Source organism: Malania oleifera, chromosome 2, assembly GCF_029873635.1.
Source record: "Malania oleifera isolate guangnan ecotype guangnan chromosome 2, ASM2987363v1, whole genome shotgun sequence".
NCBI classification, from domain to species: Eukaryota; Viridiplantae; Streptophyta; class Magnoliopsida; order Santalales; family Ximeniaceae; genus Malania; species Malania oleifera.
In genome coordinates, this window is record NC_080418.1 from 610,534 (window position 1) to 636,798 (window position 26,265).

General features: G+C 35.1%; 1 protein-coding gene across 6 annotated transcripts in view; it reads left to right on the forward strand.

Moving 5' to 3' along the window:
• LOC131148999 (ABC transporter B family member 25, mitochondrial) overlaps nt 1-26,265 on the forward strand; it is a 140,528-nt gene that overhangs the window by 84,528 nt on the left and 29,735 nt on the right. The window lies entirely within an intron of this gene.

Consider the following 26,265-nt stretch of genomic DNA (forward strand, 5'->3'; position numbering starts at 1 on the left):
TGACCTACCGGAGGGGAAGAAGATTCTTGGCTGTAAATAGGTGTTTACAGTAAAGTTCAAGGCTGATGAGAGTATAGAAAGGTACAAAGCAAGACTTGTGGCGAAGGGGTTCACTCAACCATATGGACTTGACTACTTGGAAACATTTGCTCTTGTAGCCAAGATGAACTCAATATGTGTGTTGCTCTCTCTAGCAGCTCACTCTAATTGGCCCTTATATCAATTAGATGTGCCTTATATCAATTATATGTGAAGAATGCCTTGTTAAATGGAGAGTTAGAGGAGGAAGTCATTATGGATCTACCACCATGATTTGAAGGGAAAGGTGGCAAAGGCAAGGTGTGCAGATTGAGGAAATCATTGTATGGACTCGAACAATCTCCTAGAGCTTAGTTTCAACGCTTTGGGAAGGTAGTAAAGAGTCATGGCTACAGCCAAGGTCAAGCCGATCATACTATGTTCTATAGACACACGAGTGAAGGTAAAATGGCTATCCTTATTGTCTATGTAGATGATACAATTCTGACAGGTGATGATAGCAATGAGCTAGAGAGGTTAAAGAAGATCCTTGCTCAGGAATTTGAGATCAAAGACTTAGACAACTTGAAGTATTTTCTTGGTATGGAATTTGCAAGGTCAAAAAGAGGAATTTTTTGTTTCCCAACGCATGTATGTGCTTAATTTACTTGGAGAAATAGGTTTGCTAGAGTGCAAAGCAGTAGAAACACCTATAGAGCCGAACATAAAATTCCAACCAGCTATGGCTGAAGAAGTGATCAACAGAGAGCAATACCAAAGATTGGTAGGGAAACTCCTTTGTCTCTCTCATACACGTCTTGACATGGCCTTTGCAACAAGCGTGGTAAGTCAATTTATGCACTCACCAGGACTTGAGCATTTTGATGCTGTGTACAAGATTTTAAGGTACCTAAAAGGGACTCCAGGTTAAGGTTTATTATTTGGAGGACATGGGAATTTACAGGTTGAAGTATACACTGATGCATGTTGGGCTGGAAGTATCACTGATCGAAGATCAACTTCTGGCTATTGCACCTTTGTTGGAGGAAACCTAGTAACATGGCCCAGCAAGAAACAAAATTTGGTGGCAAGGAGTAGTGTAGAGGCATAATTTAGGGTTGTTGCTCATGGAATTTGTGAAGCACTATGGATGAAAAGGTTGTTGGAAGAATTAAAGGTTACTAATGCACTGCCATTGAAACTGTATTGTGACAATAAAGCTGCAATAGCTATTGCTCACAATCCAGTTCTTCATGATAGAACTAAACATGTGGAGGTAGACAAGCATTTTATCAAGGAGAAAATAAATGAGGGAAAAATCTGTCTGCCATATATCTCGACAACCGAACAAGTAGCAGACATATTGACAAAGGGATTGCCGATGAAGCAGTTTGGAAACTTCATTAGCAAACTGGCCATGGAAGATATCTTCAAACCAGCTTGAGGGTGAGTGTTGGAAAGTTTCAAATCTATTTAGTCAACTTTCCTATTTTTTTAAGAGAATCCTGGCTGTAAATGTGTGAATATCCTGGAATATTTAGTTTCCTTAAAAGTTAGCATCTTTGGTTCTTTCCTTCTATTCTTCTGATGTACATCTATTTATACAAACCTGTACCCATGTTACGATTAATGAGAATTATTTCCACAAGCAGCTATCTCGTTCTAGATTTTGTGATCCAACTAGTTTATCAAAATTCTCCTTTCCTCTCGTAAAATTGTAAATAATTTTAATCCTCTATTTTACTTTCAAGGCAAAGTATTATTGGATCTTTTATTCCTTTACAATTAGCTTGTAGCTCTACTAGTTCTTTAGCCGTCTAGTTTATTTTACTTTCAAGTTTATCAATAACTAGGTCCTTTTCTTTTTCAGCCGATTTACATGACTCTAGTTGTTTCATTAACATTTCATTTTGTCCTTTTAGTGTAATGTTTCTTTTGGACACTTTTATGAACCTCTTATGCAGTGAGAATAATTCAGCTTGAATTTCATTATACGAAGGCATGCTCACACATGAGTCATTGCAAGATTCATCACTAGATTCGATAGATGAGTTTGAATAAGAGTTTACCTTGTCATCACTCGCCATGAAGCACAGGTTTGCTATTTCTTGATCACTTGATTCGCTTTCTGAGCTACTTGAGCTGGAGTCATCCCAAGTTGTTGCTTTCATTGTTTTTTTTTTTTTTCTTCTTCTTCTTGGCATCTTTCTTAAGCTGTGGACAATCAGGCTTTACATGTCCCACCTTTTTACAATTATAGCAAGTCGGGGGTTCATTCTTTGTTTCTTTCTTGCTTGTTTCAACTTTGTCTTTTTTTGACCCTTTGAATTTTCTAGCAAATCTTTTATTCTTTTTGAAGAATTTGCCTAGTCGTCTAGTGAATAGGGCTAAATCATCATCATCCAACTCATTGTCCTCTTCCTCACTTGAGCTTTCCTTTGAAGCTTTAAGAGCTATTGATTTCTTTTGTTTACTAACTTTAGTAGTTCTTTCGTACATTTCCATCTCATACGTCAGAAGCGATCCTATAAGTTCATCTAGGGAAGTATTCTTCAAGTTTTTGCCTTTAGTTATGACTGTGGCCTTAGGTTCCCAAATGGGAGGAAGTCCTCTAAGGATTTTCCTAATCATCTCGTATGTAGTGTAATTCTTTCCTAGTGCATTAAGAGAGTTAATTATATGGGTGAATCTAGTATACATACTAGTAATGGACTCCTCAGGATTTATCCTAAAAGCCTCATACTCGCTAGTGAGCATGTCAGTCCTACTATCCCTAACATCTACAGTTCCCTCATAGGTGACTTCTAACTTGTGCCAAATTTCCTTAGCAGATTTGCATCCCATAATCTTATTGAAGTCATTAGCATGTAGTGCACAATATAATGCATTCATTGCACTGGAGTTAATTTGCAACTGTTTCATGTTAGTTTCATTTAGTTTAGCTTCATCCTTGGGAACTACTTTGTTATCTACGGTCTTGGAAGGCACATAATCACCTTGGGTTACAACTTTCCAGACTTTCCAATCCATAGTTTGCAAAAATATCCTCATGCGTTGTTTCCAAAAAGTATAGTTCACTCCACATAAAATAGGAGGTCTAGACGAAGATTGACCTTTACCAAAAGGGGATACACCTATGTTTGTCATAGAGATCTTTGTGTAGCTACTAGTTAGGATTTACTACAACTTAGGTCTCTGATACCAATTGAAATTAAAGATGTAATCCCAAGAGGGGGGTGAATTGGGTAATTAAAAATTTCCTAGTGGAATTTCAGTGAATATTAACCCTTTTAATTTAAATCACCACAACCACTCTAATTTCAATCACAATAAACTAATCAGCAACCATACTATACCAATCGACAATCCTAGATATGAATATGAAAGCTGAAATTACAAACCAAATTTAAACTTCAATTAATTCAGTTTATTAAACATCATAATCAGATTTTCAGCAATAATAAGTGATGTTCTCAAGACACAAATTCAGTAATACAACTGAGGTTATCTTGACACTTATGCTTCAATTAAATAATCAATTACACCAACTTAATCTCAGCCAAACACAACTAGTTTCAGATATCAAAACTTGTTTGATTTTTCATCCAATAACATAAACCAACATTCAATATGGTAACTTGATTAAACCACAATCAAATCTCAATATTCAGCAAGTTCCCAATGAATTCAAAATCATACACGCAGATTATAACTTGCAAGAATTAAAGAGAAAGGGAAAAAGAGCGAGCACAAGATTTTTTACGATCCTTGCCTAAAGCAACTCGCTGTGAGGATTTCCTCTACCCGCTTCTTTGAATAGGTGAAGCACTCCTTTTCCTGTTTGAAGGTGGAGACCCCTCTCTAACGAGAACAACCTCTCGTTAGGCAGTGATTCAACAACCCTAAACCGTCAAAGTTTGCACAAAAGCAAAATACAATCGTACAAGAAAATAACTCACAAAAGAGCATAATTTGTACAAATTTAAAACACAATATACTTCAGATAATCAATATAAAAGTGAAGCTCACGAATATATCACAAGTATTCTGATTGTAGGATGTGGATTTCAGATAAACAAATCAAAATTTCGCTAGGTATTTTAGTAAGAACCCACAACAGCTTTTCAGAAAGAATTTCAAGAGTATAACATGAATTTAGAGTTTATGTGAGTATTGGTTGCCCTTAATTGCAAAAAGATTAACTTTATATAGAGTAGAAACAATAGTTACCGTTTTCCCCAAGTTTGCTTTGGGTTTGGAAACCCAACTGTTTGAATTTAGAAACAAAATCCGCATTGTTATAAGTTTAAAACATCGACTTTAGTCGCCTGATCCATAGGGTCAGTCGCCTGAGCTTATTTAAAATAGCGCATAAGAACAGTCTGTAGCAGGTTAGTCGTCTGACCCTGATGGTTGAATTGCATAATCCCATTCTGTTCTTTTATTAACACTGGCAGTAGCATATCAGTCGTTTGATGCAAAGTCATCAATCGCCTGACCACTAACTACTTAGTGTTTTTCAAACTTTTATTCCAAAACTTGTTTTTGTTAACTTGGAAAACATATTTTAGACCTTACGAAAATATTTTCCATGTACTAAATCAGGTCTCTAAGTCCAGAATGAATCCTAAGAGCTTCAACTTCAATATTGAAAATAGAAGTACTTACGTTAGACTTAATCAAAATGAAACCATCTAAGTCCCTAAGTCTTCATGTTGTAAGGCTTTCAGTAACCATCTGAGCTTTGATCAATTTTTCAATTTTCTTCATATTCCTCTTGACTTGTAGCTTTAAATCTAAGCTTCATCAATTTTCTTCAAGTACAATTACTTGACTTCATTAATCACTTGAGTCCTAAAACTTAACTTAAAAACACGCTTAGTAACCTTGATTTGTTGTCATCAAAACGAGATTAAGTCTTGTTAGGCCAACACCTAAAACATACATTATTATGTCTATTAACCATTTCTAAAGTTTCATAAAACAATTCCCTACTTTACTACTATTTTCCATCATTTTTTTCAAATTGAAACCAAAATTGACATTGAAATCGAAATTTCCATACTTTTTGAAGCTTTGATATATTAGTCAAAATCGAAATTTAAGACCTTGCTCCTATGTATTGTTTTGACATGTCTATTTCTTATTTCTAGTCCTTGCATGTTGAAGCACTTTCCAAATGCCAAAATTGGGTGGAAGAATGCCATGGATGTTGAAATAGGTGCTTTGACCACTCGAGGGATGTGGGACTTAGTGGATCCTCCTCCAGTAAGGAGTTGGTTAGGTCTCATTGGGTCTACGCTAGTAAATAAATATCTTCTTGATAGCTTTATCGAACAACTTAAGGCTCAATAATTTGCCAAGGGATACACCCAAACATATGGTATTGATTATTTTGAGACCACCTATCCTGTTGCTCAATTAAATTCTATTCGTGTATTGATCTTGTTGGAAATTAATTTTAATTGGCCCTTATACCAGTTGGATGTGAATGCCTTTTTATATGGATTATAGGAAGAGGTATAGATGGAGAACCACCTAGGTATGTTGCTCAAGGGGAGGATGGTAAAGTATGTAGGTTGCATAAGGCATTTATGGTGTTAAGCAGTCTACTCAAGCCTAGTTTGACAAATTTAGTGTGGTGGTTTCTAAATTTGGCTTCATCCAAGGCTATTACGATCATTTTGTCTTTGTCCACAAAGTAGGGGCAAATGTGGTACTTTTAGTAGTTAATGCTGATGATATCATCGTCACTATCAATGACCAAAGTGAGATTGCAGATGTTAAGCAGTGGCGTCAAGATAAATTTGAAATTAAGAACTTGGGTGCTCTATGTTACTTTCTTGGTTGATATTGTACAATATGGGAAATGGTTGAGTCTATCTCAGTGAAAATATACTTTGGATTTTCTAAGTGTGACTAGTTTGTTAGGAGCTAAACCAAATAATACTCCTATGGCTCCTAAGATGAAGTTGCCTAGGGATGTTGGAGCAGAATTTGAAAAAGATAAGTGTCTATATAAGCAATTGGTTGGCAAGTTGATCTACTTGTCTGTCACTAGATCTGACATATTTTGCAATAGGGATTGTATGTCAATTTGTGGAAAATCGCAAAGGACCACATTGGGATATTGTTTGTAGGATTTTGCGGTATCTCAAAGACTCTCTTGGAAAAAGTTTGAAATATAAATGTAATGAAAATATTGAGATCATAGGATACTCTAATGCAGATTGGGTAGGCTCTATTGATAATTGAAGGTCTACTATTGGATACTGTACATTGGTGGGAGGTGATCTTGTTACATGGTGTAGCAAGAAACAAATTACCATAGCAAGATATAGTGCTTAAGTAGAATATCGAGCTGTGGCTCATATTGTGAGACCTTGTGTGGCTAAAATCTCTTATGTTAGAAATGGGGTATTTGGTAATGAAGCCAATGGATATGTTTTGTTGATAATCAAGATACCATTTATGTCACTAGCAGTCTCATATTCCATGAGAGGCCAAAGCAGGTTGAAGTTGATTGTCATTTTGTTAGGGATGTTTGTATTAAGGAGGGCTGTGAGGACTCCTTTTGTGAAATCTGTTGATCAGTTAGGCAACGTTTTTCAAAAGCTTTTAATTAAGCCTTCCTTGTCTAATGGTTATAACAAGCTGGCGTTGGGTGATATTTATACACCTTCCAGCTTGTGAGGGGGTGTTAAAGAGAATAGGTTATTTCAGCAATTAGGATTTGGAGTAGGGGTATTTTTGTCCTTAAGACTTCTATTAATAATAATATATAAGAGGGTAGACCCAGAGCAGTACATATGTCTCCAGGAAAAAGCCGCCTCATTCTTTCTCTTGCTTTCTTCTTCTTTTCTTATCTTCTTCTCCTCCTTTAACTTTACAACTATCTTTGAAGGAACTTGAGCATCCCTTTTGCTGCAAGAAAAAGCAAAAGATATATGTGCCTTAACAAAAGAAGGAAGATTTATATGAATGAAACCCCCAAGAAATCTAGATTCCAAATTCTAGCATCATCCTAATGGAAATATAGCAGTCGTCCAACATAATAAGCAAAAAAGAAGCTCCTAAAATTAAATTTCAAACAAAAGGAATATGTCTTAAGCATAAGGGAAGATGAAACCTCATCATGGTGAGAAGAAAAACAATATTAAGGAAAACAACAGGATTGTGCAACTTCTTCTGCTCAAACATCTTCCAAAAACTGAATACGATTTCATCAATCCAAATGGCATATATTCAGAGGAAGACTGTAAACATGTGATATGAACCTCTAAGGACTCTTTGAGGGAAGATTGTATGTGGGGTACTATGATGTGAACCTCCAAGGACAACTCAAAGAACTTTCCAAAACCTGCGTTTACATATCTTGCTCATTCTATTGCAAGCCAATTTTTTTTTTTTATAACTTTTTTTCAAAGGGAATTCACTTCCATGAGGAGCACCATAATCATTTAGCCAAAAGGGTGTTGTTTTAAGAAACCACATGTCGAATACCCAACCCTCCCTCTTCCAACCTACACACCACCTCTGCCTTCTCTCCTTTACGCCTGACCAGAGAAGACCTTATTATCCTCTCAAGCTTCTAAGACACCTTCAACCAAATTGGACGCCTAAATAAGTTATAGACCACTCTAAAACCAATCACGTAGCAAGGAAGGTTAGGTTTGAAACCCTACCAAATTTAAGATTAATAGCCCCAACATCATTCTTCCCCAAGTTAATTCTAAGACTGAAGACCCTCTCAATAATTTGCAATATAGTGAGAATGTTTACAAAGTGCATGTCAACACGTTTTGAATGGCGAACTCGATATGAGAAATCACCATAGGGATTGAGATATGGATCGAATCATGTCAACAAAATCTCCCCTACCTATTTTGTCCTAGTTGGTTTTAGAATATTTAATTTAATTAATATCAATGTTATGGTCTACTAGCTACTCCTAGAGTCCAAAGAATCAATAATTTATAGTTTGCATACCAAGGTCAGGTTTGGTATTACGATTGTGTGAGGGGAAGGTATAAGCACCCTCTACACGCCTATCCTTTCAAAGGGTACCATGATAGCTTTGAGATGTTCAAACATTAATCAAACAAAGACTTTGATTCTTCAATTTTAATTAAAGTGCCTTCCTTTAAGTATTTTTCCACCTTACAATCAGCAGGTATCCCATCAGGCCCATAGGGCTTTCCTTACCTTACCATGAGAGTCCCAAAAGAACATTATAACGAGAATTCTATGTTCCGTTGTCAAATTTTTTAAGGTGTTTTAATGTTAAGCAAGATACAATGTAGGTGGTCAAGTTAAAATACAGAGATACTCTACTTAATCATACAAGGGAAAGCACAGTAAGACAAGTGACTCACTCGAAAAATGAGCAGCTCGGAAGCTATCCCAAGTATAGGAGTTCTGTTGTGTAATATTTAGCCCAATGGCCAGATCGTCTCCTCAGGGAATGCATTTTAATTCCAAACTCGTGTAATTCCAAAAGAAATTAAGAAAAGAAAAATTTACTGAATATAGTTCAGATTCAGTTTCCTGGGATTTTTGAGATTTTGTGACGAAATTAAAACAACGTGAAATTTAATTTATGAACCTAACACGCACTAAATTAACAACAAGAAACAGGAAACAAACACAATAAAATAGGTGGTAACAAAATTAACTGCAGAAAAATAATCCTACATCTAACCATTCAGACAAGGAATAAAACTTATGTTTGAAATTTCGGACAGAAGCCTAAAAACGAAAGCTTTATTACGCAAGTGAAACATTTAACCTTAAAATCTTCAATCAACCACTAACGCAACCAAAATTAAATTTTTAACACAATCAAAATCTTAACATAACGTAAATTAAAAACTAAACTTTAATTATAACCAGACAGAAATTAAAAATTCCAATGCTTAAATTAAAACACAACTTAAATAAGCAAGATGAACTTAAACAATTATTAAGGAAAAGAGAGAATGAAAGAGAGAGAAAAGAAGAGAGATGGAGCAAAAATTTATCTAATAATAATATTCTTAAATTAAAGAACTAACTTAAACAAAAATTTAATCCCAACTTAGAATTGAAATAAACTAAATTCTTAACAAAAATTAATTCTACACTATTAAATTCAAAGAAAGAGAGAGAGAGAGAGAAACTGGAGATGCACGCCCAGCTGCAACTGCTGCCCCGGCCTCCCAGCCAGTTGCCAAGCTGCTGCCCCTAAAAAAAAACTCAAGAAAACCTAATCTAAAGTTCCCCAAAAGCAAACCTCTCTTTGACTTTTTCAAAATAACCCATAAATCCCCCTTCTTTTTACAATTCAGCCCCAGCAACTAGAAGAACCGTACGTTCCCAGCTTGCTGCATGTGGCCCTCACGTGGTCACATCAAGCTCTTTTTTTTTTTTTTTTCCTTCATTTTGTTAACACATAATCGGTTCTGCACTTTAAGGCCGATTTTGACCTAGTAAACATCCGTATCTCTCAAAGGTCAAAACACGAAAGTTGTAGAACTCTTTCTCATCTTTCCCCAGAATTTTGAATCGTCTCGATCGGAGCTCAGACGAGAAAGTTATGCCCAGATTACAGAGTAATGCTGAAACAGTCCATAAAAACAGCGTATGGTAACTTCATGTCTGATTTCGACCTTGATGCAGCTAGTATTTCTCAAAACGCAAAACATGAAAATTGTAGAGCGTTTTCTTATCTTTCTTCAGCATCTTGAATCATCGGAATCAAAGGTCGGATGAGAGAGTTACACACAGATTACGAAGTATCGTTGGTTTTTAGCTTCCAGTAGTCACCTTGCAATAAAAAATATCAAAAATTCTTAAATTACTCAATAAAATTCAAATATTATAAATAGAATACTGTGCTAAAATAATAAGAGTAATTAGGTATTTAATTAAAAATATAAGCCTCATTGCATGAATTAAAGCACCTAATTACGCAGTTTAAGCGCGTAATTAACAAGCAATAAACGATCAAAGCAAACCAAACATTTAGAGAATAAAGAATACTAAAAGAAGAACAAAATCACATGTTTTAAAAAAGCAACTGAATAAAATCCAATCCTACATTCTTGTTTTTTTTTTTTTTTTAAATCTATATTTCTATTTTTAATAAACAAAATAAAGAAAGATCAAAACTTTTATTTACACAGAAGCAACTTTTGATTTTTTTCAACTTTTCCTTTTGGGAATTTGGAAACGGAAACCCTAATCCGCAAGAATGCTAAAAAAGAAAACCCTAGAGGCCCTAAAAACCATATGAAGTAATTTTTTTAAGAATTTTTCTGTATTTTAAACACCTCTTTTATTTTTTGAAAGTTATTTAAAGGAAATTAGGGTGAGAAATAAATAATAATATTATAAATATTATTAACACTAATAATAATTGGTATCTAGTACTACAAAAAAAAAAAAAAAAAGCAAGGCAAGACAATTTTGTAATTTTTTCAGAAATTTTTTTGTTTTTTTACAATTTTTTTTAAGAGTAAAATAGATAAGATAATCTTATAGTCTTTGTGTCATCTAGGATCTTCCCACTAGTCCTTGGGTTATCGATTTTGCTGCCTCTAACCATATAACAGGTGCAACCTACTTCTTTTTTGCTCCCCATTATCCTAAAAATATACCTAAGTCCCTTGCTAATGGGTCCATTATTGCTGTGAAGTGGATAAGAACAATGAATCCTACTCCTTCCATATCTCTTTCTTCTGTTTTATACATTCCTAAATCCCCTTTCAATCTCATGTCAATTATTAATCTTGCAAAGTCAGTAAATTGACTTGTTAACTTTCTTTCTTAATTTTGTGGTTTTTTTCTATCTAAAGACGAGGTAGACAATTGACACAAGAGGTGAGGCTCGTTGGCTTTACTACATTGAGTCGCTTTCTCCTCCCATTGATTGCACAATCGCAGCTACACCACTTCAAATCCATTGTCGCCTTGGTCAACCATCCTCAGACAAGTTGAAACAGCTAGTTCCTACATTGAGTTTTGTGTCTAATCTTGATTGTGAGTCTCGTCAATTGGGAAAACATCATCATGTTCCCTTTGTTTCTTGGGTTGAAAAATGGGTGATTAGTCCTTTCATGCTAGTCAATTCCAATATCTGTAGTCCTAGTCATGTCACATCAAAGTTGGGGTTTCGGTATTTTGTTACATTTGTTGATGACTACTCCAGGATTACTTGGTTTTATTTAACAAAAGATTGTTCTGAGTTTTTAATATCTTTGTGCCTTTTGTTCTAAAATAAAAATTCAATTTGATATGTTACTCAGGATACTTCATAGTGATACTGCTAAGGAGTACTTTCGTACCCATTCACTGTCTATATGACTAATTTTGGTATGATCCATCAATGCTCTTGTAGCCACTCTCCACGACAAATTGAAGTTGCAAAGCGAAAAAAACATACATATCCTTGAAGTCAGTTGTACCCAAATGTATCAAATGAATGTCCCAAAAGCCTTTTGGAGTGATTTTGTGCTCACAATTTGCTCCTTCATCATTAAAATGCCATCTTCTATCCTTCGTAGCAAAATCCCCTAGTCAATTATAAATCTCCTTTATTCTCCCTTCCTCCTTGTATATTCGGTTGTGTCCTTTGTCCATTAGTATAATCCATGAATGGATAAGTTGGATCCTCGTGCTATCAAATGTATTTTTTTGGGCTATTCCTATACTCAAAAAGGATATTGGTGTTATAGCCCTACTTTGCATCAATTATTTGTCTCTACTGATCTCATCTTTTCTGAGTCTACCCCATACTACTCTGATTGCTTGAGTTTTGTTGACCTTGATGAGTCCCTTCCTTTACCTTGCCTTCCGAAACCCAACCTATTATCTATGCCCAATCCTTCTACATTTTTGTCCAGTTTGAGTTTTTCTACTCGCTTGGATTATTCCAATTTTCAAGTATACAAACGATGACTCAAGTGAGGAGAGCCTCTTCTAGCTTCTACTACTACGTCTCTAGATCCCTCCTGAAATGATCTTATTTCCTATGATGTTGGTGCTCCTATAGATGTTCGGTAAGGTAAATACACTTGTATCTAACATCTAATCTCTAATTTTGTTTGTTATGATTTCTTGTCACTCTCGTATTATTGTTTCGTTAGTGCTTTGGCTTCTGTTGCTCTTCAAAAATCTATTTCTAAATCCCTATCCCAGTCTAGGTGGGGGAGTGCAATGGTTGAAAAGGTGTGTGCACTATGTGATAAACATACGTGGGATTTGATACCTTTTCCTTCTGATAAGTATGTGGTTGATTGTCATTGGTTGTACAATGTGAAAGTCAATCTTGATGGTTTTGTAGCTCATTTGAAGGTTTGCCTTGTTGCTAAAGGATATACTCAGGTGTATGGTTTGGATTATTTAGACAAATTCTCTCCGGTCACCAAACTTACCTTAGTACGTTTGTTCATCTCTTTGGAGACTACTTGTTATAGGCCTTTACATCAGTTAGATGTGAAGAATACTTTACTACATGGTGATCTTCATGAGGAGGTCTATATGGAGCAACCACCTATGTTTGTTGCTCAGGAGGAGTCAGGCTCAATGTGTCAACTTAAGAAATCATTATATGAATTAAAAAACAATCTCCCAAAGCACAATTTGGCCGATTTAGTATTGTAATACTTGAGTTCGGCCTCTGACAGTGTGCAGTAGATCACTTTGTATTTTATCGTCATACTCCATTTGGCAAGATTTTGCTTATTGTATATGTGATGACATTGTGATCTTTGTTGACGTTAATCGAGGCATCCAATACCTAAATATTTCCTTACAAAGTAAGGTTCCGACCAAGGACTTGGGACCATTGAAGTACTTTTTGGTTATAGAAGTGTCGAGATCTTGTGCGAGAATCGTCTTGCCACAAAGGATGTATGTTGTTGATCTTTTAGATGTGACAGGGTTGTTGGTATCCAAATTTGTTTATACACCCATGGATTCCAATTGTAAGTTAGCGCCACATATGGGTGCTTTGTTGCCTAACCTAGGGTGGTACCAGAGACTTGTTAAAGAGTTGAATGACCTCACAGTCACTCGAAATACATCCTTCGCAACAAGTGTTGTGAGTTAGTTTCTCGATTCTCCGAGAACAAGTCATTAGAATCTAGTAATTTGCATTTTGAGATATCTCAAAGGTGCACCTGCTAGAGATCTCCTATATTAGGATGGGGGTCTAACTCATATTCCGGGATATAAGGATACAAATAGGGTCGAGTCACCTTCTGACCGAAGATCCTCAATCAAGTGCTATATGTTTGTTGGTCGTGATTTGGTGTCTTGGAAAAGTAAGAAATAAACTATGGTGGTCAAGTCAAATGCTAAGAAAGAGTACAGGGCTATGGCGTATACTACATGTGAACTTGTTTGGTTAAGAACATGATGAAAGAACTAAGCTTTCCACATTCTCAGCCTATGGAGTTGATGTGTGATAATCGAGCTATTATTCATATTGCCTCCAACCCGGACTTCCATAAGTAGACAAAGCACATTGAAGTTAATTCACTTTCTTCGGCAGAAACTTGTACAGGAGCTTATCACAACTACTCATGTGAAGTCTGAGTTTCAGCTTGCTAATTTGTTCACTAAAGCCTTGGGAGGTGCTCGCGTGAAATTCATTTGTGACATGCTTGGAGCATTTGATATATATGCTCTAACTTGAGGGGGAGTGTTAATGGTTATTTAGTCATTTAGTGTTATCATTATGTGTTGGTTATGTTAGGAAGTGTGAGTTAGTAAGGGTATTATGGTCATTGGGAGAGACCTATCATCGAGGTTAGGTCTTCCATTACCCAATTATTCAACAAGAAGTTCAATTAGTGTGCAGTTGCATACAAAGGTTGATGGAGTAGGCATTCCCACCTCGTGTCAATAATCTCAAATGCCTCCTTGAATTTATCCTCTTTCTCACTGAAAGTCTTAGTCATGGCTTCCTTAGCCCTATCCATAGCTTCATAAGTATATCCCTTTGCAGGTTTCTTTTTCCCATTTACCAAACAGAGCACACGGATACTCTAAAGGTTGGCATCAAAACAATACTAGCTACTATTTTCCAGCTGCCTCCTTCAACCATTTACTAATTGTTGAATAATTGTGTAAATTGGAACACCTAACAAGAATGATGTTTCTCCCTCTATTTATAATATATGTCAAGTACAATGCCAATGACCATAATACCCTTACTGACTCACACTTTCTAACACAACTCTTAACAAATACTAATAATGCTAAATGACCAAATTTTCATTAACATTAATATTTCAATCTTCAGAGGCAAACATATTTCTAAAGTTGTTCTTCTGAAGGTGTATTGAATGAAGAGTGATGAAGGCAGCTGCAGATCTTGTAATTGCAGGCCTTATTAACTCCTTTCCTCCTGTGAATTACCTCATCAAGTTCACCGCACCAACATGGTTATAAATATAATCATTCGAAAATATTGCTATTTTCAAAGTTGTATGAATTGTAGGCATCTTTCCAATATCCTCCAACACAAAATCGAGGCAATGGGCAGCACAAACTGTCCAATATAAATGTGGCCTCTTTGCTTCCAACAATCTCCATTTTCAAAAATCAAAGAGTGAAGCCATTAAAAAATTAAAATAGTATGCAGTTTTAGGAATAAGTTCTTACCTGCTGCAACATAATTTAAGGAATTATCAGTCAATGCTTAATCAAATTTGATTCTCCAATTTCCTTCACCATCTCATCAAGTAATCTATACATTCTATCTGCATTCTTGACAACATTAGAAGCATCAATAGACTTGATGAACACTGATCCCTTTGGAGAATTCACTAAGAAGTTTATTATTTCCTTATTAGCAACAGAATCCCTCCCACTATTGAACGTAATCGAGAATACATATTTTGCATATTCCTCCTTATGGATCTTAATCAAATCTTTCATTTCACTAACTTCCTTCTTCAAGAAAGGAATTCTCACTTCATGAGAGCTAAGCAGTTTTATTTCTAGGACCATATTGCCTAATCGATTCAAGTGCCATTGCAATCTCCAAATGACAGCATTAAATGGTATTCAAGCATCATACATCCACTTAACAGAATCTGTTATTGCCTTTTTTCTTAATTCTTTCTTGCACACCTCATTATTTAATTGATGTTTGCTTCATCTTTCCTTATTTTCTATCTTGAATTGCTTTCTTTGGATCAAGAGTAAAAAGAAACTAGTTTATAGGTCCCTTTTGTTTTGGTTTCCTCAAGATGGATTTGAAGGAACTCTGACTTCCACTACTAATCACTCTCTTGCCATGAGCGCAGTTTCCTAAACTTCATTCTCTTCATCTTCACCATAACAATCTATGTCATCGAAGTCGGGCAATTGCTCATTTTCCTCCTCTCATATTTCTTCAACATATACTCCCTAAACTCCTCATGGATATAAGGAGAGCACTTAGAGCATTCTTTTACATTTCGAAATCCTCGAACGATATGTTGTTTTGCCTGAAATACTCCTCCCTTTGTGATTTTACCACAAAAATTGCAAGTCAAATTCTTTCTATGTTTTTTTATCTTCCAAATGTGCATACTTCCATGTAGGATCTTTCCTTGCAGAGCCTTTGGGATCCATTTAAGATTTATGCCTTGTTACCCTAATTGCAGAAGAAGTGTATATTTTAGACAAACATAAATTAATTAAATTTTCCATTTCTTTATCTGGTATCCAATATCCAATTGGATTATTGGATTGGAATATAGAATATCATAATAATGGTACGGTAGGGGCAGATGGAATTTCAAGTGGAGCAAAGAAATGCATAGAGATCGGAAAGAACACCAACGACAGAAGCACTCTACTGGGCCGACACTGACACTGAGAGACGAAAGCTAGGGGAGCAAATGGGATTAGATACTCGAGTAGTCCTAGCCGTAAACGACAGGAAAATATATGTTGTATTCCAAGAAAAATGGAAACTAAATAATTCAAAAATGTATATATGTACTTGCATTAACTTGCATTTAATTGCCTAAGAGCAGGGAAGCTTGCCAACCACCAGTAGCAGCAAATTACTGAGCCCTGAGGCTAAGTTTCCAAGAAGATGTAGAAGAATAAGAAGAAGAAGAAGAAGAAGAAGAAGAAGAAGAAGAAGAACTGTGGCCCAACCTGGTTGAATCGAGACTCGGTTACTCAGGACCAAGTTTCGAAGAACTAAGAAGAAGAAGAAGAAGAAGAAGAAGAAGACTTACCTATTTGAAGAAGCTGATGACTCACGAACAAGGTCTTAAATTTCGATGGCAACACAAATTTCGAAGCTCCAACAGTACATAAATTTCAACGTCAATTTCGATTTCAATTTCTAAAAACAACAAAAATTAGTAGTAAACCATGGAACTCTTTTTTTAAATTTTATAAATGGTTAATAAACATAATTATGTAAGTTTTACAGCTAATATATTTCAAGTTAAATACGTCTATGTTGTGTATGAGGTGGAAAAGTTGTAATATAATATGTGCATCAAACATATTTTTGAGATAATGTGCATTAAACATATTCAGTTAATACAAATGAAATTCATAAATCGTTTAAATATTATTTATTATATGAATAATGATAATTTAGACATGAATGGTTAAATAAAATGCTTTTGTAAGTTTCTTTTTTCATATAATTTCAAAAGCAATCATAGTAATCTTGTTTCACAAAAATAAATAAAATAAATTAAGAGAGAAATTTCACTTCACTCCTAAATCTCTCATTTGAATTCCAAGTAAATTTCTTTCTATAGTTAAAATTTCAACAAGTTTCACTAAAATTTTGAGATTTTAATAAATTTCGAATGATTCGTTGAGATTTCAATAGAAATTATGCAAGATAGAAATCGATTGCTATTTTGATTTCAAGGGTGACGGAAAATGGAGATTTTGACTGAAATTTCAACAATTTCGTTGAAATTTAAGACCATGCTCTTGAAGACAAAGGCTCTAGCAAAGACATCTTACCCTTATTTACTCACGAAGATAAAGGCTCTCGCTGGTTCGAAGACTCTAGTGAAGATGATGGCAGGGCTCTCTCGCTAGTTCGAAGGCTCGAAGATGAAGGGCTCTAGCTCTCACGCTAGGGCTAGAGCTTAAAGTAAAAATAAAAAAGTAAATTTTTTGCTTGAAAGGTAAAAAATTAAGGTTAAAGGCCAGATCTATCAAGGCAAGATTCACTAGGCCTCGCACCTACCTGAGCTTCGCTGCACCTATTTGCGCTTCATTTAGGTCACATCACCTCAAGCCTATTGATGCGCCAGCCTATTACCTCTCTACGCCTTGCACCTAGGTGCGTCTCAGGCATGCTTGACTGCTATGAGCTCCAAGGATATCAATGGCTTTTTCCATAGGACTCAAGTGTGCATGTATCCCCCCTTTAATTGAACATGAATCTGAATGTGTCTTCGACCTATGTCTCTTCCCATGCTTGAGCCTCTCCAATGAGTATCTCTCTCTAAGCTTGAGTTTCTTTGACTTGTATCTCTCTCCAAGTTTGAGCCTCTTCAACATGTATCTCTCTTTCAATTCAACATACCCCTCCCCCCAACTTGCAAAGGGAACCCTAGCTTCCTTTTTATAGAGAAAAGGTAGATAGGGTGTTGTCCTAATACCTTATTTCCACGAGCACCCTTGATGATTAAGGAAATCCTGTCCTTGTCCCACAAGATTGCTTGGACACAAGCAATTAAATATAAAATTGGAGGCCACAATCTAGCCCAAAATTAAATTGCACTAGCAAGAGCTTAGAGAAAGGTAGAGAAATCACAAGTAGTTGCCTCATGACCAATTATTATCCTTTATCCTCTACTCAGTTGAGAAATTTTCATCCCAAACAAAATTGGGTCTATAGAGTCAATATGGTCATCTTGAAAAATGATACAGTCATCAAGAATTGCAAATTGGAAGCAATCACCTCCTCCCTAGCCACCTTAACAGCCCTGACTACTCTTTCCACAGCCCTATCGATGCTCTTTCTCAAAGCACCCAACACAAGGACAAGTTAAAAATGGGCGAAATGATCCTCTTGCCTGACCTCCTTAGATGATCTAAGTCACTCTTTAGGCTGCCATTAATTATGAATGAGGAAAAAGCAAAATAAATTTAAGCATCTATAGATTCTTTGCTAGAAAAAAGGGATAAAAAAAAAATTGGTGGTGGGATCAAGCTGTCCAAAAACCATTAAGAGGAAAAAAAAATTGGTATAGAACGTGGCAAAAATATAAAAAAAAAAAGTGAACCTTACTATTGAATAATTGGGTAAAATGGAAACCCTTACTAACTCACACTTAAAAACATAACTTTAACACATACTAAAAATGCTAAATGACCAAAAATAACAACACTCCCCATCAAACTAAAGCATATATATCATATGCTCCTAGATTTACAAATGAATTTCACACGAGCACCTCTCAAGACTTTAGTGAACAAATCAGCAAGCTGAAAATCAGGCTTCACATGACTGGTTGTAATGAGCTTATGTACAAGTTTCTCCCCAACAAAGTGACAATCAACTTTAATGTGCTTTGTCCAATGTCCGCTCATGGTGGGTTGTAGGCAATATGAATGGCAGCTCAATTATCACACACATCAACTCCCTATGCTAAGAATGTGAAAAACATAGTTCTTCGAACATGTTTTTCAACCAAACAAGTTCACTTTTAGCGTGAGCCATAGCCCTATACTCTAACTCAGCACTTGACTTGGCCCCCACATTTTGTTTCTTACTCTTTCAAGAAACCAAATTTACTACCGGCAAAGATATAGACTCGATTGTTAATCTTTCGTCAGAAGGCGACCCAACCCAATCTGCATTTATATATCCCTAAATATGAGTGTGGCCCCAATCATGGTCTTTATTTCCATGAAATTGTCGAAGTTTTGTTGAAATTTACACTTTCCATCACCCTTCAAATCAATTAGCAATTAATTTTTGCCTTATATTATATAATTTCCATCAAAGTTTCAACAAATCATCCAAAGTTTATTGAAATCTCAAAATTTTAGCAAAACATGTTGAAATTTCAAATATGGAATAAAATTTTTCGGTATTAAAATGTGAGATTTATATGAAAAAATGAAACTTCTCTCTTAATTTATCTAATGTTTTATTGAAAGAAAAAGATCATTTCAAGGGCTTTTGAAATTTTCTGAATATTTGAACTTACAACAATATTTTATTTCACCATTCATGTCTAAATTATCTTTATTTGTATAATAAATAATCTCTAATTGATTTATGTATTTCATTTATATTAACCAAATATGTTTAATACACATTATATTACAACTACTGGACCTTATACACAACATAGATGTATTTAGTTTGTAATATATATTAGTCTTAAAACTTCCATTATTATGTCTATTAACCTTTTTTAAAGTTTTATAAAAGAATTCCATGCTTTGCTATTAGTTTCCATAGTTTATTCAAATCAAAATCGAATTTGATATCGAAACCAAAATTTCCATCCAAATTTGTGTACATTTTAGTCAAAATCAAAATTTAAGATTTTGAGCCTAATCCTATCATAAGAGACCTCTCCCTAATGCACCTTTGAAATATCTCAAAATGCAAATTACTACATCCCAATGACTTGCTCTCGAAGAATCAAATAACTAACTCTCAACACTTGTTTCTAAAGATATATCTAGTCAAGTAACTATGAGATAATTCAACTTTCCCACAAGTCTCCTATGTCATCCTGGGTTAGGCAACAAATCACCCATATTTGGCACTGATTACTATTTGGGTCCATAGGTATATCAACAAGTTTGGATCCCAATAACCAATCTCATCTAAAGGGAACACAATGATGTTTTCCCAACTAACAAAATCCACACTCAAGCCTAGACACTGAACTTAAGGTAGGAACTAGTTGTTTCAATTTGTCCGAGGACGGATGACCAAGGTGAGAATGGATGTGAAGTGGTGTAGTAGCGGTTGTGTTAGCCATGGGAGAAGATAGCAATTGAAGTAGTAAAGTCCACGAGCCTCACGCCTTCTGCTAATTGTTTTCCTCGTCTTCAGATCCTGAATAACTACAAAATCTGGAAAGAAGGTTGCATAACAATTTAGTGCCTTTGTAAGCTTACTAAGTGACATGAGATGAAAAGTGGACTCAAGAATGTACAACGAAAGAAAGAGAGGTGGAGGAAGTAGGATTTACTATTCCTATTCCCTTAACTGTAGTTGTGGACGCATTGGCAAAAGTAACTTAAGGCAGTTTTTTAGGTTACACCTGTCATATGGTCAATAGCAGCAGAGTGTATAATCCAAGGACTCGTGGGAGAGATACCAGATGACATATAGACTGTAGGATTACCCAAAGATGCAATGCAATGAGATGCTTGTTGGGATGCTTGATACTGTAGGAACCTTGAATACTCTTCCTTTGAGACAATTATAGTACATGGTTCATCTGAACCAATGCTTAATGAGGGAAACACACTTTTGGGACTTGAGGACACCATCATGACACACACAACCTCGATACAACACAAATCAAAAGTACAAAGCAAACAAAATACTCTTGGGATTCCAAAAGTGAACTTTTGGACCAACTGAAACAACCACGACTGAACTTCCGGACCAACTGAAACAACTACAAATGATCAATCACTTATTCAACCATGAACAAGTCACCAACAACTAGACATAGTGCTGCCACAGCCCCACAAAATTAATGTATAAATGTTGCCACTGCTCCAAGAGACTCACCGATGAACTTTACTAATACCTAACAACACTAGATTGCCATGAGTTCATGGTTGAAAAAGGTTGGGTTTTTGAGCAACAAACATGCCCAATAGCTTGATGTTGTGGTCTATGGAAGTAATCAAGACATTTTGCAAAAATAAATAAATAAATAAATAAAAATGATGGCCAAGAATTTGTCTCATGTTCTAGCGCATGGAGTCGACACTTTTGGTAGTCGGCCAACGGTGGGCGCACATTAGTGGGTTTCCAACGATGGGGTTTTGCAAAATCTATAGATTTGAGCGTTTTTTTGGTTATATGGTTGGTTTTTTGAAAAATGGAAAGGTTTTGAAGGTTCTCAAAAGCACAGCGATGGCTACGGAATTTTATGGCAATGGCTGAGTTTCTCGCCAATCCATAAACTTGTTTCTAGGCTGTAGGGTTGTGGTTGATCCTCCTATATTGATTGATTTGCATAAGACGGTTAGGTTTAGTGTTTGGTTTGGAGGTAGGTTTTTGGGTTTGGTGGTGGCGGTGCTATTGTTTAGGTTGGATCTTGCTCAAATGCTGAATGATTGAGTAAATTGAAGGCCTAATATCAATGATAGGTCTCTCCCTTTATTTATAATGTATGTCAAGTTCAATACGAATGACCAGAATGCCCTAATTCACTCTTAATACAATAAGTCCAGCACATACTAATAATGTTAAATGATGAAATAACCATTAACACTTATAGAGGAAGTGAAACAAGAAAATCAAAATTTGCCACAAGAAGCAAAACCCCATATTTCTTCTAAACTATCTCCTTATTGTTCCAAAGCAACTAAGCAACTAGAAGGAGATGGAGCCTTTAGTGAAGCTAAACGAGACGTACTTAAAGTTGCTAGGGCTAGAGATAGGACTTTGATGGTGTAAAACTTATTAAAAAAATGAGTGACTGTCTTGGTTAAAGATTAAGACGTAAAATAAAGATGGCAAAGTTGCTTTGATAAGATTTTAATTTAATGCAAACTTGGAATTGATAAATTAGGAAAAGGCTAAAAATTTGAGACTTGTTCGCAAAATTAAAGTTAGTGAAACTTAAGTTTGTTTTTAAAAAAATGACAAAGAAAAGTTATAAGATCAAATGACATCCTAATAGAAGTTTCGAAATGCCTAGGGGATAACAATGTTATATGTTTAACTAATTTATTTAACACAATTATATGAACTTAGAAAATAACAGAAGAATAGAGGAAAAGCATTTATACAAAAATAAAAGAGATATTCAAAATTGTAATAACTATTGTGAAATTAAATTTTTGAGTCGTACTATGAAATTGTGGAAAAGGGTAATTGAACAAAGACTAAGGTTAGAATTAGAAACGAGGGTCTTAGAAAATCAATTTTGTTTTATGCCTGGGAGATCAACTATAAAAGCTATATATCTTTTAAGAAGATTGATGGAAAATTTTAGGAAAAAGAAGAGGGACTTGCATATGGTTTTATTGACCCAAGAATCCTATGATGGGATACCTAGGAAAGTTTTACATTGAGCTCTATAAAAATAAAAAAGGGAATATGAAACAAGTATACAAATGTCAATGAGGATATATATGATGGAGTAATGACTAGCATTAGGACTACTGGAATTTACAATTCCAATAGATGTACATCAAGGATGTGCTTTGAGCCTTTATCTTTTTGTATTACTGATGGATCAACTTACTACAAGTATCCAAAATGAGGTTCCATGGTGTATGTTGTTTACAAATGATATTGTCTTGATTGATGAAATTTGGGGTGGAGTATAATCTAAGTTAGAATTATGGAGAGAGGCTTTAGATTCTAGAGGTTTTACAATAAGTAGGAATTAGATAGAATATAAAAATTGTAATCTTAGTTATGGTAAGAGGAATATTGAGATGAAAGGTTAAACTTGATGGTCAAAAAATTAATAGCACTAGTAGATTGCAATACCATGGATCTATGCAAGTTGAAGAAGAAATTGAAGAAGATGTAATACATAGATTACCCGTAAAATTAAAAGTAAGTTTTATAGGATGGCTATAAGTTAGGCAACTAGAAGCAATATATCTAAAAAGTAAAAGCTTCCAAAATAAGGATGCTAAGGTGGATAAGTAGCAAAGTTAAAAGATAAATTTAAGGAATGAACATATTCACAATAAACACTCCCTCTTTTACCAAAACCCCAAGAATTCACCAATATAAAGTCATACACTTTCAGCAGAGCTACCCAATCCTCAAATACTTTTCATACTTAACATTTAGAAAAGGATGAATAGTAGTCTCGTTTGCCTTATGGCAGAGCACACAAACATATTCACTGAGAGTTTTATGAGGTCTCCTTTTATGTAGCAACTCATTTGTACTAATCCTATTAAGAACAAGTGTCCAAATGAAAGCTTGGATCTTGAAAGGAACCTTTGCTTTCCAAACAGCTTGAAAGAATTGGAGTTTGAAGATTGTTTTTTTTTTTTCTTTTTATATAAAAAAGATACATTAAGAAAGGAAAATAATACAAGCAATAGTGGAGAAAGGATCCTCAAGAAGGAAAGTTAAAAAACAAAGAAAGAAAAATAACCCCAAAGCCTAATTGCCCACCAACCCAAAGATCTAAGAAGCACCACCAAAGGGGAAAAAACCGCTTTTAGATCATTTCTATCATAGTTAATAGAGCATTTCACGTTTGTCAATTCCTTTTGACCCCGCTTAGCCTTACTTTCACCACCATCGAAGTGGATTTCCTGCCCCCCTGAATTAGCTAATGGCGGACCCATATTATCCAACAAATGTTGAAACTCAGTGGAACAAGCCCAATATGCTCATCCTTGCCGATTCCATCATTCTTTGAACCCAAAAATCCTTTAGAAAAATCTGATTCTCAACCAAGTTGTTTTCGAACCCCATCAATAAGAGCTCTCTATCATAATAAAAATCACTCCAACTCACCCTCCTTGTTGTGAAGCATAACTCCATTTCTTATTCTTAATAGAATTTCCTTCATTGACCTTTTTTGGTATATCAATTTTCGACCCAGTCAAGGGCTCCTCGATGTAAAAGTTGTCGTTTCTATGTCCTCTTAAAAACTTAACCTCCATTGCATCTACACTAGAAAACCTCTCAATTGAGGAGTCCCTTTGTTTCATATTCTTCTGGCCCCATTAAGAATACAATCATGATAATGCTGACTTTCTAGTAATCCTAGATTTTGTCTTTGCTTAAATTGCCACCTTGTTATTACTAAAACTCACACTGTCTATACTCTGAGTTTGTTCCACTAGGAACTGCATATTGGGATCTTCATCTTTGAAAGATACCCTTCTTGGGGATTTGAAGAATTTAAGAAAAATTAAAGAGAAGACTTTGAATAGAAAGACTATTCCACCTGTGATGCACTTAATTTCCTAATTTTTCACACATAGTTAGTCTCTCGCCCGAGCAAAGGAGGGTTGGATTGGGTAGCTGACAGACAAAGTAAAACTTGTTATATCACTATGATATGAAACCTTATCGATTATTCATTGGGGCATCCCCTACAAGTGGCGCTTTGCACCACCTAGGTATAGCGGAAAGTGGGCGACGGTGGGCTAGGTTGTCGCCCCGAAGCAATGTTGTGTCAGCATCTGGGTATGGTGTCAAATATACGAGGGTTCACACATTATTCTAGATGTGAGCGAGTAAAGAAGTTAGTTCATGAGACTAGGATTAGATTAGCAACTTGGAATATAGGGACAATTATGGGTAAAAGCATAAAAATTGTGGGCAGAATGACTAGAAGAAAAATTAATCTAATCTACCTTCAAGAAAATGAGTGGGTGGGGGAGAAAGCTAGATAAATTGAAAAATTAGGATTCAAACTTTGATACACTAGAAAAGAAAAGCATAAAAATGAGGTAGGAATTATTGTAGACAAAAAATTTAAAAATACTGTTGTAGATGTCAAAAAAGTAGGGGATAGAATTATAAAAATCAAGATGGCCTTAGGCCAAGAGATGATAAATGTTATTAGTGCTTATGCTCCTCAAGTAGGCTCAGCCAAAAAGAAACCTTAAGAGACAATTTTGGGAAGATATGGACAGTATTATACAAGGGATATCAAGGACTGAGAAAATATTCATAGGAGCATATTTGAATGGACATGTTGGAAGGGATAATAAAGGTTATAAGAGGATGCATGGAAAATATGGATATGGAGAAAAAAATGAGTTTGAGGAGATGAACTTAGACATCGCTGTGTCATATGATTTTATTTCAATGGATACTTGCTTTAAGAAGAGAGAAGAGCACTTAATAACCTTCAAAAGTGGACAAAATAAAAGTCAAATAGATTTTTTCTTAACTAGGAGGGTAGATTGTTCATCATGTAAAGGATTGTAAAGTTATCTCAAGTGAAAGCTTAACCACATATAGTTTTAGTGTAAGATATTTGTATTAAAAAATGGAAGAGAAAAGATAAAATAAATAAATGCAAGAGAACTAAATGGTGGAACTTAAAGCGAGAAAATATAATAAAATTTAAAGATATAATGATCAAAGATGGTGATTGGACTATAGAGTATGGTGTAGACACAAACACTCTTTGGAGTAGGATAGCTAGCTCTATTATAAAATAGCAATAAGGATTTTAGGTGAATCAACAAAAAGATTCTTGAATAGTAAAGGAAGTTGGTTGTTGGATCCAGACAGCTGTAAATACAAAGAGAATTTGGTATAAAACATAGCTAAAATGCAGAAACATGGATAACTTTGAAAAGTATAAAGAGGCAAGAAAAATGCAAAAAAGGTCGTTAGTGAATCTAAACAGAGTTCATTTAATAAATTTATATGCTAGATTGGATACAAAAACGAGGGAAAGAGACATTTAAACTTGCTAAATCTAGAGAAAGAAAGAGTAAGGACTTAGGTAATATAAAATGTATGAAAATTGAGGATTATATTGTCTTGCTTAAGGAAGAAAACATAAAAGAAAGATGGCGAAGTTACTTTCATAAGCTATTTAATGAAAACCAGGTAGAAGGCTTAAACTTAGAGTTGACAAATGAGGAAAAGGTTAAAAATGTGAGATTTATTCGCAAAATTAGAGTTAACAAAGTTAAGTTTGCAATAAAAAAGATGAAAAATGGAAAAAGCTATAGGACAAGATAACATCGCAATTGAAGTTTGAAAGTGCTAGGTGATAATGGAATTTTATGTTTAACTAATTTATTTGACAATCTTATAAAAACTGAGAAAATGTCAGACAAATGGAGGAGAAGCACTTTGAGTTAGTTATTGTGAGGGGCAATAGAAGGGTATGGGTAGACCCAAAATAACTTAGAATAAGGGTTTAATAACCCTGAATTTGTCGAAGGAAATTGTTCATGATCGAATAAATTGGCGGAAGAGGATTCATGTAGCCGACCCCACCTAGTGGGACTTAAGGCTTGGTCGTTGTTGTTGTTGGGACTTGATCCTTCACCCTCATAGACATTTCCTTTCTAGGAATGAGGGCAATGAAAGTAGAGTAAATACTTTGGCACGTCGCCCTC